This window comes from Lemur catta, chromosome 21, assembly GCF_020740605.2.
Source record: "Lemur catta isolate mLemCat1 chromosome 21, mLemCat1.pri, whole genome shotgun sequence".
Lineage (NCBI taxonomy): Eukaryota > Metazoa > Chordata > Mammalia > Primates > Lemuridae > Lemur > Lemur catta.
In genome coordinates this window covers 9,321,475-9,334,660 of record NC_059148.1, presented here as the reverse complement: position 1 = coordinate 9,334,660, position 13,186 = coordinate 9,321,475, and positions in this window count along the sequence as shown.

The window sequence follows — 13,186 nt, the reverse complement described above, 5'->3', positions numbered from 1 at the left end:
AGTCCCTGTCCCTGAGAGAGGATGGAGGCCTTTGAAATCTTTGCTCTTTCCCCAGCTCTGTGTTCTGACCAACAGTGTGAGTCTTATTGGCACACCCAGTTTAATCTCTGAGACAGTAGGGGGCACTTGTGCAGGATAATCAATCTCATCCTGTACGACTGAGTCAGTAGATGTCATAAAGGGCTGTGCAAGCTGACCTCCCTGTCAGTAGATGGCATTTGCCAGAAGGAACAGGCTGCGTGTTGTTTTTGTGACTGGCCCTACTCTCTCGGGAGAAGCACCCAATGCCCCAGGTGGTGGGTGGGGCCCTGGAACTTCCAGGCACATCCTTATTCTCTGCCTCAGTAGAGGCTGGTGGGTGAGTCAGGCTGGGCAGGGCTGGGTTGGGTGGGCTTGCCCTCAGGCTCCACAAAAGCTGGTAAGGTAACTATTTCGGCAGGGCTCAAAGGTCTGCTCCCAGCTTCTGGGAAAGCTGCCAGGGAGGGGCTGAAGTGACCCTGCTCAGCCGGAAAGTCTGCTTGTGGAGATGGGGACATCTGAGATTCACAATCTGACTGTCCAGCTCTCACACTCCCCCTGGCCTGCATGCCTGCCCCACTTGGGTGCCTCTCTATGACACACCGGCAGGCAGGGCACTCCAAAATTGGGCACCCCAGGTCCACTATAAGTCCACAAATGAAGAGGCATGGACCCTACTCTGTGGATGACTCAGCCTGGAGTTACCCACCCAGTGGGGAGAGGGAGCTGCTCGCATTCATCTTTTAAAGAGAATTTCACAGCAAGAGCACAAGAATAATACACTTGTAGGAAATTCAAAAGGTACAAAAAGATGTGCATTAAATCTGGGTTTTCTCCCTTCCCTCTTGTGCAGCCTACCAGGGTCTGCCTCTGGAAGTAACAGCTGTGAAAGTGTCTGCACATCCTCCTAGATGTATTACATGAGTAATTATACAGCGCTGGCACTGCCATGAAGCTTTCTAAAGGCTTTGCCCACATTTACTCATTTATTGTTCATCTACTGTGCACACTCAGGAGGCAGCAGGAAGGAAAGTCCCTTGTTCAGTCTACCAGTTGTCTATGAATGGCAGTCTGAACTGCTCTTGGTTTCTGCCTTTAACATGCTGTCACTCTGATCAGATGGTTTCTCATTTATTAATATGTTCCCTAATTCTTTTTCATTTTCTCCCTTAATTTGGCATTCCAGGATGTCTGTCTGTCTCTTATACATATGTATCTATCTATATACACACGTTATGTGTGTACATGTATATATATATAAATGTATATGTCAAACACTCACACATATGCACACATTTTTCTATCCAGCTGGGGACCATTAAAAGTCTTCCATTTAGAACAAAGTAACACCACCTGTTCCTTCCCACACCCTCTCAACCATCCCCTCAAATGGATAATCCCTGGAGAAAATCTGGCAACATCTATATTAATGTAGTTTTTATACCTCATCAATGACTTATTTGATTTATTAGTTCTAGAAACTTGGGAAGAACCGGCAGTGATGGAGGTTTGTACTGTAGAGTCTCATATCTTGAAGGGCAACTATTTTGTTTCAAATAAGGAAACTGTTTCGTTTATATCCTAATAATCTCACTTGTTCCTTGGTTTGGGGGCTTTTCCATTCCCTTCCTACGCCCAGTATTCGTGACCAAACCATAAGAACAGGTGTGATTCATTGTTGACTTATGAGCAGAACACACGTTTAATGTGTCCTAGAGTTTGAAGTCATTGAAAACTCTCCATTTAGAATAGTATTAATTGTACATTTCCTACCAACCAAATGGTGAACATATAATAATCCCTTTCTTAAAAAACACTACTCAGTGGTTAGCCAGTCTTGGCTATATACAATCATGAAGAAATTGCTCCATGAACTCACAGGGCTTGTTAACTAAGTACATAGACTTAGCTTCATGCAGAGCAAAGGAAATATACATAGGTGATAAGGAAAGAATTTACATCACTGACAATTGATGTGTCTTAGAGAGGCACAGTGAATTGTTAAAATGGGGGGGGGCATTTGTTTTATTTCAGCATATTACAGGGGTACAAACATTTAGGTTACATATATTGCCTTTGCCCCATCCGAATCAGAACTTCAAGCGTGTCCATCCCCCAGACGGTGCACACCGCACCCATTAGGTGTGTATATACCCAACCCTCCCTCCCCCTTCCTAAAATGTTTTCATATTTACTGGAACAATTTTTAAATTATCAATATTAGATCAAGAAATGTCTGGTGAGTCAGAAACACTACAAATCAATGAGGATGGTATGTGAAATCAAGAATGGGACTTATTTTTATTCTCAACATGTTAGCTTTGTCCCTTTTCACCCTGAAATTTTCACTCTCAACTATATTTGGGGTGCTGGTCACTTTTGCCTACTTGTTTTCATAAACAGAGAATAATAAAGTGAGTCTGAGGTTGAGTTTTTGATTTAAAAAATGTACTCTTAAATGACACCCTTGTACATGTGAAAATACACTTGTTTGGATGGCAGCAGTTGGACCCCACGGAGTGGCCTGTGTTCACTCTGAAAGTTCCATGACGGTCTGTCACCACAGTAATGTGGCGATGTATATTGTCCCAACATTTCAACTGCCACTCTGAGCTGAGAAGTTCGTGTTTCACAATGGCCCTGTTGTTCTCCCCTTTATTCATTCGTCCAGACTTCTTCAACACAGGTAACATGAATTCCTGTTGGGCAGGTGTGCGCATGTTGACCCAATTGTCGCTTTTTCAACGGGCCAGTTACTTATTTTCACTTCCCTTACTCTACTTTGTCTACAGATCTACAAATGTGTTTTATAGTTTTGTTTTATTTCTCAATTTATACTGTTGATTTTCCTATCGACTTGGTTGCCCTAAATAGTTTCCTAAATTTAGGAAATTGTACTATTTCCTAATGCCAATTTTGTACACAGTTTTCCAGAGAATAGATACGAGAGAACACACCCACACAACCTTCATCAGATTTGGAGAATCCTGACACCAAATACAGCAAGAAACACTCCAGAGAAGGGGAATTAAGGCCACACTCTTCTGAATGTAGATGTCAAAATCCAAAACCAAATTTTAGTACAGTCTAAACCCAGAGATTTTCCAAAGGAAAGAAACTATGATTTCATGGTGGGATAATGGTGGGGTTGATGAGAACAGAGTCATTGGCTGTTCGTGAGAAGGGACAGTGCCAAGGGGTTAGTGGAAAGGACATTTGGTAAAAAGGGAAGGAGGGCCTGTGAGGTCCTCAGGGAGGGCCCTGGGGTGGGATCTCCAGTTTGTATCCATGGCCAGGTCCCTCTAAGAGGAGACGGGACTCTGCCCCTACCCCTGTAAGATGGAGGGACGGATGGGGAGTTTGTGAAGAATTAGTTTGGTGTGGAAGGGTGTGAGCAGGGAGGTGCACACTCTGTGCTGGTGCAGCCACTGCTCCTCAACCAAGGCTGCTCAGGCAGCTCCTCAGGTAAGAGGTCAGGGAGACAGTGGGGGGTCACAGCCTTCATTCATCAAACCACTGAGTCACCGCCCAGATGGCCACACTCCCAGTTAATTCCCATGGGCTGCTGCTGCAGGCTTGGCCAGCTGAAGGGAAGTTCATTCCTGGCGTAGCCATCACGTGGCAGTTGGTTTGGAACATCCAGGATTCTGAGCCAGCTTGGGAGATAAGGTGATCACTGGTCACACAGAGTGGGCAACTGGTGATGGCGAGGCTCATGCCAAGGCAGCTGGCAGCGTGAAAATGCTGGAGGAGGAAGCCACACACTGGGACTTGCCTTTCAGACAGGCTTTGTTTGCAGGAAACTGTCCCATTTTAGGTCAGGTATAGAACCCTAGAGGGGAGAGGCCAAGTCATGTTTTGAGCCCTTCTCTTGACTCAGCCATGTCCTCCAGGGCTTCGACCTCTCTGAAGAAACCTTGAGGCAGGACGTGAGAAAGCGCGTGAGAACAGCCCTTGCTTCTCATTCCAGGGCATGGTGTAGAGGTCTCAGGTGTTCGGAGATCTCTGTATCCCGAAAATCAACTACGCTCTTGTCCTAGATCCATCACTCATCAGTGCTGTGACTCTAGGAAAGTCACTTAAAATCTCTAAATTTCACTTTCCTAAACTGTAAATTATGGATTTGAGCCCCTGCTCTACTTGTCCCTCAGGGCTGATGTTGGGTGTCACAGAAAATCACAGATAGTCTCCGTGAGCTGGAAAGCATCACAGCCGTGGAAAGGATGAAGTGAACTTCCAGCCTGCACTGCCCTGCAGCCATCCAGGCTCCCTCCCTGTATTCAACCACCACCAAGTGTCTGGCTTATCCTTTCACACATTTGATGATTGATATTGCTGGGCGCTTATGAAGCACCTGTCTTCTTAGGGCTCTACATACATTTAATCATTTTTAAATGCATTAACATGTCCACATCTCACAGCAGGGAACCTAGGAACAGAGGGGTCTCTCTAACTTTCCCAAGTGCACGCAGATTGTAAAGAGAATTTGAACCCAGGCCATTAGGCACCAGCCCCTGTGTTCTTGGTCACTCTGCTCAGCTGCTTTCCTACACTGTCGGGTCTAAGGAAAGGGATTTGCCTGCACAATTATTCTGTTGGGTTTTCAGTGCAACCCACACTACAAGATCATCCTAAAGCCCAACTCTGGTTCAGGTGACTTAGCCAAGCGGATGCTGAAAATGGGATCAAACGTTCAATCTGTGAATAAATTATTCTAATTTCTCTATGGTCTTCTGCCAGCAAGATGTCCACAGCTGTCTTTATTATAATACATTCCCAGGATCTCACCTCTAGGATATAAAAAGACTCTCTCTTCTAGGGACAAGAAAATCTGCTGGCTTCAGGAAGTGGGTCAAAAAAATCCAAAAGTGGCCACAGAAGAGAGTACACCCCAGAAACAAACCAAATAAAGGTACTGTTTAAATGAAATTATTAAGTTCATTCAAGAATAATAATTCTGGTTTTTGTGATTTCTTTAAAATTCATCGGGTGTTGGGCAGGTTGCCGGGAGGTGGGGATGGGTAAATGCACATCTAATGGGTGAGGGGTCCACCGTCTGGGATGGGCACGCCTGTAGCTCCAGCTCGGGCAGTGCAAATGCAATATATGTAAACTAAATGTTTGTACCCCCATAAAATCTTGAAAAAAAAAGGACCACATAAAAAAAAAGTTGTATGCAATTTTGAGCTGTTATGATTCATGTTGCAGTGAAGATCCCTTTCCTTCCATACATTGTTAATTATTTTTCCTTAAGATAAATTTTCAGAAATTTTGACTCAAAATAAAATTCAAGCCAACAGGTACAGATAATTAAGGTTGCCGATACATATTGCCACATTTAAAACACTATTTTAGAAAAAGAAAGTGGATATAGTATGCAGCATTTCTTGGATGAGAGATTCTGTGGAAGCAATTTGATCTGGCACAGAACTGAAATGGCTTCGCCAGGTGGCTGGGTTCAAATCCTGGCTCCTCTCACTATATAACCTCAGTCAAATAAATTAATCTTTTTGTCTTGCTTTCTCCCTTGTATAATGAGATAATTCATGTGAAGCAATTAGAGCAGTGCTTGGCATGTAACAGCTGACACTATGGAGTTGTTGCTAGTATTATTACAGCAATAATTTAGGTTGGAAGTGATAAGGTTGAGTTATGGAGAGAAAAAATAGAAATCTTTGACAAATCAGTCATACTCAGTGACTAACTGGCTATATGGCTGAAGAAAAGAGAGAGAAGTAAAACAGTGAGCCAAGGTTTCTGGCCTAGAGAAGTGGATGTTTCAGTAATGGAGGTGGCCTCTGTGTTAGACCACGCTGAAGTGGACACAGTGGGCAATGGACATAGGCCAGTGCCTGTAGGTTACAGGGTAGACTGAAGGAGGGCAAGTCGATTTGGAATGATCAGAAGGGAACTGTTGACCTGAAAGTGGGTGGACTCCCAGGACAAGGGAGAGTTGAGAAAACAAGGCTTAGGATCCTAGGCTGCTGGAGGAAAGGGGACATAGGCAACAGCAGGGAGGAAGACAAACCAGCCAAGGATACTGAAGATGCCACTGCACAGGGGGACAGAAAATCAAAGTTGTGGGAACCATGGAAGGATAAATGTTCCAAAGGAGAGTGTATTCAGCAATACCAAATAGCAGAGAGTTCAGAGGTGATACGAAGTAAAGACCATTACTAATACTATTTAATAAATTAAAGGTAAGAGAGTTTGGAAAAAAAAAAAGAATGATAATTCTATGGCCAGCCACAGTGGCTCAAACCTGTAATACAGGCACTCTGGGAGGCTAAGGCAGGTGGATCGCTCGAGGTCAGGAGTTCCAAACAAGCCTGAGCAAGAGCAAGACCTTGTCCCTCCCTGTCCCTGTCTACAAAATAGAAAAATTAGCCGGGCATGGTGGCCTGCACCTATAGTCCCAGCTACTCGGAGGCTGAGGCAGGAGGATCGCTTGAGGCCAGGAGTTTGAGGTTGTAGTGAGTTATGATGATGCCGCTGCACTCTAGCCTGTGCAACAGAGCAAGACTCTGTCTCAAAAAAATAATAATAATAACAATTCTAGTTTATTCAGTGTCCCATATTTAAGACAAATTCTAAAAATGTTACACTATATTTTTATTTTCTGTGTGCAAATTTAAAATTATCAAAACACTCTCTCTTTTCTCTTCCTTTTGCTTGTCCTGCTGTGACAATGGGTCTGGTCGTCATCTGTGGCATATGTACCACGCTCTGTAAACCCATTATCTTGGCTCTTGCCCTATAATCCTATCTTTCTGTCCTCAATAAACCTCATTTTCGTGCTTGCCTAAAAAAATAAATAAATAAAATTATTAAAACAATGTCCAGTAATACAACTACAGAATATATGTTTACAAATTAAGGTTTTGGACACTTTTAATACAAAATGACACCACATCTCAATCTAACATTTAGAAATTTGGCTCACTTTAACCCATGAGCTGAAATGAATTTCTTCCTGAAACACTGTTGTCAAATTTTTCAAAGTTAATAGACATTACATACGAGAGTTTTAGATTAACATAAATTGAACAGATAGTACAGAAAGTTTTCATACACCTCCCCCATGGTTTCCCTTTCTTAATCATGTCCCTCATTGATGTGGTGCATATGTTACAGTGATTGAGCCTATGTTGACACTGAGGACTAGAATAAAACTACTAAACGCCTTTGAGAGACTAAGAGAATGCCCCTTTGGCTAAACATCCACATTTTAAAGTTGCTGGCTATGGCATGCTCCATTTGCATTCACCCCGCCACTTACTAGTCATTACCAGATTTTATTAAAGGCCAGTGTGAGAGAACAAAGTCTGGGAGACCCCTCTGCTTATATCATCTGACCCATGGTGCACTCCTCCCATTTTTATGAGACCAACATGACATCCATTTCAAACCACAAAGAGTTTTGTTTTGTTTTTTTGAGACAGAAACTCACTCTGTTGCCGGGCTAGAGTACTGTGGTGTCAGCCTAGCTCACAGCAACCTCAAACTCCTGGGCTCAAGCAATCCTCCTGCCTCAGCCTCCCGAGTAGCTGGGACTACAGGCATGCACCACCACATCCGGCTAATTTTTTCTATATATTTTTAGTTGTCCAGCTAATTTCTTTCTATTTTTAGTAGAGACGGGGTCTCACCCTTGCTCAGGCTGGTCTCGAACTCCTGACCTCGAGCGATCCTCCCGCCTCGGCCTCCCAGAGTGCTAGGATTACAGGCGTGAGCCACTGTGCCCAGCCCACAAAGAGTTTCTTAACAAGAAACTGCTGGTTGTGGAGTGGTTCTGGCCTGTCACCGGAAGGTGTGAAGTTCATGGACTCAATCTGTACACTTCATGCTTTTATGTATGGACCTAATTATAATGCATTTCAATGTTAAATCTCCATCCCAAAGGAATCCTGAGATGTTTGATACATACATGTGAATCTAATACATATGTGCATGGATCTCTGTCATCAATATTCATACTCCTCCTGCAACCTGTTGAATACGTATACCTGACCAACTCATTCAGCATAAATGCCTTTCTTACCCTCCCTCCCTGGAATCAACTGTGTTCCCTTTAGGTGGTGCAGGGTTGTGGGCATGCGGTGGAGTGTGTCTACATGTGAATCCAGTGGTATAAATCTGAGAATGTGCGTGTGTTTTCACATGTTTATTTCCCCAGATATGTTATCCTAGTTATTATCAGTGTCTGCATTTTTAATAAAAATCCAATTATCATTGGGACATGATTATAAGCATTTGTAAAAATTCAAAAATTGCAAGTTATACATGTTTGCAATTCATTGCATGCCATGTGTACCTCAATTAACCTTTAAAATAAATCCAATCTACACCTAGAAATTGTTCATTAATTTCTAAAGGTATTCACAAAGTGAATTCCTGCTAATGTCCACTACAACTTAATTTATTTAATAATCTCACTTCTTTATGGCCTATTTCCTCATGAGATTTGAATGATCATGACACTTCACTCTTGCCATGTCCCTCCTTCACAAGCCTTTTCTAGCAAAGGCCTCAGAATTAACCTTCCACAACCCTCTTGGCCCGGCGCAGTGACCAGCCCGGTGATTTAAAAGTTGGCAGCTTAGGAACATGGAAATGTTTTGTCGTTTTTTTCCACAAAGGAAAATTGAGGGTTTCAATGTCATTTCTGTATATATTATTCTATTTTTCATGTTTCAACAGTGATGTTATTGTGCTAATGTTACTATAATCAAAAGGAGTTTTGAATAAGTTATTCTAATTAAAGTATTTTATTTTTCCTGAAGCAGATATACCTTTCTCCTCTATTTAAAATTATCTTTAAGAAATCACGTGTCATATTTTTTACTCCCTACAACGCATATTGTATTGTCTAAACAGAAAAAGTACTCAGAGAATGTTTGTAAAATGAATAAATTACTTATAATAAAAAAAAGCATCAGGAAACTAATGTGTCATGTTCAAGAACTCTATTATTTTATATTCTTAAACAGAATGCAATTGGGGAGGATGTTTAGATACAAATATGTCAGAAAGTTTCAAACATATTTCATGTTTGAACATGATATAACTACATACTTCAACTATAAGTTCAACAAATTTAGGTTTGCAATTTGAACCTAAGGAGAAATAAAATTAAAACAAGACTTGCATAAGTAATTATGTGACTACTGTTATCCAGGTAAAGTCCTCCTGGGATATACTGCAACAGTTATAAGTATAAATAAAGGCATCAGGATATTTCCTAGGGTTGATCATTTGATTTATAATAACATACTTCTGAATTGGAGGTGAGAGACATATATAGGGAGAACTTATGAAAGACTGAGAAAAGAAATTGTAGAAGATATAAACAGATGGAAAACCTTACCATGCTCATGGATTGCCAGAATCCCCATTGTTAAAATGTCCATACTACCTAAAGTGATCTACAGAATTAATGCAATCCCTATCAAGATACCATCATCATGTTTTACAGATCTAGAAAAAATAATTCTACGCTTTGTATGGAACCAGAGAAGACCCCGTACAGCCAAAGCAATCTTAAGCAAAAAGAACAAATTAGGAGACATTAGTCTACCAGACTTCAAGCTTTACTACAAGGCTATAGTAACCAAAACAGCGTGGTACTGGCACAAGAACAGAGACACAGACCTTTGGAACAGGGCTGAGAACCCAGATATAAAAGCATCCCCATATTGTCAACTAATCTTCAACAAAGCAGACAAAAATATATATTGGGGAAAAGAATCTCTATTCAATAAACGGTGCTGGGAAAACTGGATAACCACATGCAGAAGATTGAAACTGGATCCCCACCTCTCACCTCTCACAAAAATCAACTCACGATGGATAGCAGACTTAAACCTAAGGCATTAAACCTTAAGAATTCTAGAAGAAAATGTTGGGAAAACTCTTATAGACATCAGCCTAGGCAAAGAATTTATGAAGAAGACCTCCAAAGCCATCACAGAAGCAACAAAAATAAACAAATGGGACCTGATCAAATGAAAAAGCTTCTGCATAGCCAAGGAAACTATCATTAGAACAAATAGACAACCAACAGAATGGGAGAAAATATTTGCAATATACACATCTGATAAAGGGCTGATAACAAGAATCTGTATAGAATTAAGAAAATTAACAAGAAAAAATCAAACAATCCCATCAATAAATGGGCAAAGGATATGAACAAAAACTTTTCAAAAGAAGACAAATGGCCAGCAAACATATAAAAAAGTGCTCAACATCTCTAATCATTAGGGAAATGCAAATCAAAACCACAATGAGATATCCCCTAACTCCCAGGAGAATGGCCTTTATCAAAAAGTCCCAAAACAACAAATGCTGGCATGGATGCGGAGAGATTGGAACACTCTTACACTGCTGGTGGGACTGCAAATTAGTACAACCCCTGTGGAAAGTAATTTGGAGATATCTCAAAGGGCTAAAAATAGAAATACCATTTGATCCAGCAATCCCACTACTAGTCATCTATCCAAAGGAAAAAAAGACATTCTATAATAAAGACATCTGTACTTGAATGTTTGTGGCAGCACAATTTGCAATTGCAAAGATGTGGAAACAACCCAAGTGCCCATCAATACGTGAGTGGATTAATAAAATGTGGTATATGTATATCATGGAGTACTACTCAACCACAAAAAACAATGGTCAACTAGCACCTCTTATTATCCTGGATAGTGCTTGAGCCCATCCTTCGAAGTGAGGTATTACTAGAATGGAATGTACACCATCAAATTGGTACTAACTGATCAACACTAAGGTGCTCACATGGTAGTAATAGTCTTTGGGTGCCAGTCAGGTGGGGAGGGTGGGGGTGGATAAATTCACAACTAATGGATGTGGAGTGCACTGTATGGGGGAAGGGCATGCTTGTAGCCCTGGCTTGGGCAAGGCAAACACATTATATGTAACCAAAATGTTTATACCCCCCATAATATTCTGAAATAAAAAGAAATAATTCACTTCTAGAGATCTATGAAAATAATTTGAAAGAAATAACTCAGTGTTTTTACTAAAATTGTTTCCTATAAATGTAATATTATCATTTATTTCTATAGCTATGTAATAACTTCTAGATTTGTACATTTGAAATTATGTTTCCATAAAGGTATTCATATTAAACTCATTTAATTGGCTCCCATTACTTAAAAATGTGTTGGCCTTAGCCTTATTAATCTACAGATTAGAAAAATAGTGCTGCTTTCAAACTGAGTGGAAATATTACCCTGTCCTAGTAACTATCTAATATAGTTAGCCTCTTAGGCCTTGAGAAGTAAAATATGTCAGATATTCAAACTATCCAAGAGAATCTTAATGATCCAAAGGCTTAGAGATAAAAGTTATAAAAGTTTCTATAACACATCACAGTGCAAAAGTGTCATCTATTGAAGGGTAGCAGGGGTAAAGTTTTGCCAGGAATGCATTTGGCCTAAGTAGAATGAATATATATTTATTCATATATATAAAAAAACATATATATTAGGATGTTTATTTGCATATAAAGTTCATACACATGAAAACTTCTATATATACGGAAATGAACTTCCTGTTTCTACCAATAGCAAACAGATAATACATATCAATAGTCTTCCTGAGTAAACTCTAAACCTCAGCAAAAGATTAGGAAAAAAAATGTTGGACAACATCAAATTAATGGCAAGGCAAAGAAAAACACCACCCTAACAAAAATATCATTGGGATTTGAAGGTGCTAACATGGAATCTGTAGCCTGTCTTGCATAGTATGCCTGCATTGTATTTTAATAGTATTAAGCCATCTAATCTATGGAACATGAGAAGTCATTCCATTTATGTATGTTCTCTCATTTCTTACATCAATATTTTATACTTTTCAGTGTACAAGTCTTTCATTGACTTTCACTAAGTTTATTCCTAAGTACTTTATATTTTTGCTATTGTAAATATGATTTTATTTTCAGATAGTTTACTTCTAGTGATAAAAATGAAACTGATCTTTGAATGTTAATTTCATAATCTTCAATTTTATTGTTTGTTCATTTAACAGTTTTTCCCTTGTGGACCCTCTAGGGTTTTCTATATATAATACCATGTCATGTACAAAGACATGTTATTTTACTTTGTCCTTTTTGGTTACAATAACTATGTTTTTCTTGCCTAATTGCTCTGTCTAGGATTTCAAGAATTATGTTGCATAGAAGAGGTGAGAGTAGGCATTTTTGTCTTGTTCCCAATCTTAGAGGAAGTTTTCAGTTTTTCACTATTGAATATATTAGTGTGGGCTTGTCACATAAAATCTTTACCACCTAGGTCTGTACCTAGCCTGTTCAGAGTTTATATCATGAAAGGTATTGATTTTTTTGTTTATTTTTAGTTGAGACAGGGTCTTGCTCTGTTGCCCAGGCTAGACTGTACTCGCATGATTGAAGCTCATTGCAGCCTCAAATTCCTGGCCTAAAGTGCTCTTCCTGCCTCAGCTTCCCAAGTAGCGGGGAGTAAGGCGTGACGCACTGTGCCCAACGGATGTTGATTTTGTCAAATGATGTTTCTGCATCTATCAACTATGTTAATTTTCCTTTCACTCTGTAAACGTGGTCTATCAGATTTATTCATTTGCCTATGTTGAACCATCCTTGTACCCCAGAAATAAATCCCACTTGATCATGAAGTATGATCCTTTTGACATGCTGTTAAATTCAGTTTGCTAGCATTTTGTGGAGGGTTTTCGCATGTATGTTCATCAGTAATATTGGTCAGCAGTTTTCTTCTCTTGCTGTATATTTTTCTGGTCATGCCACCTTCGTGAAATGAGTTTGGATGTGTTCTCTCTTCTTCAGTTTTTTGGAAGATTTTGTGAAGGAGTGGCATTAGCTATTCTTTAAATGTCAGGTAGAAATAACCAGTGAGGCCATTTGGTCCTAGGCTTTTTTTGGTTGATAGGTTTGTATCAGTGCTTCAATCTTCTTTCTTAAATTGTTCTGTTCAGGTTTTCGATTTCTTCTTGATTCAGTCTTAGTAAGTTGTATGGTTACAGGAATTTATCCATTAACTTTAAGTTACTGCCTTAACAGTAATGGGGAAAGATTAGTTATGGTCTAGGCCATGCCAAAGCTAACCAAGATAGGTAAGAAGTTCCTTTGCAGAGCCCAGTTTCTGCTCCAACTTTG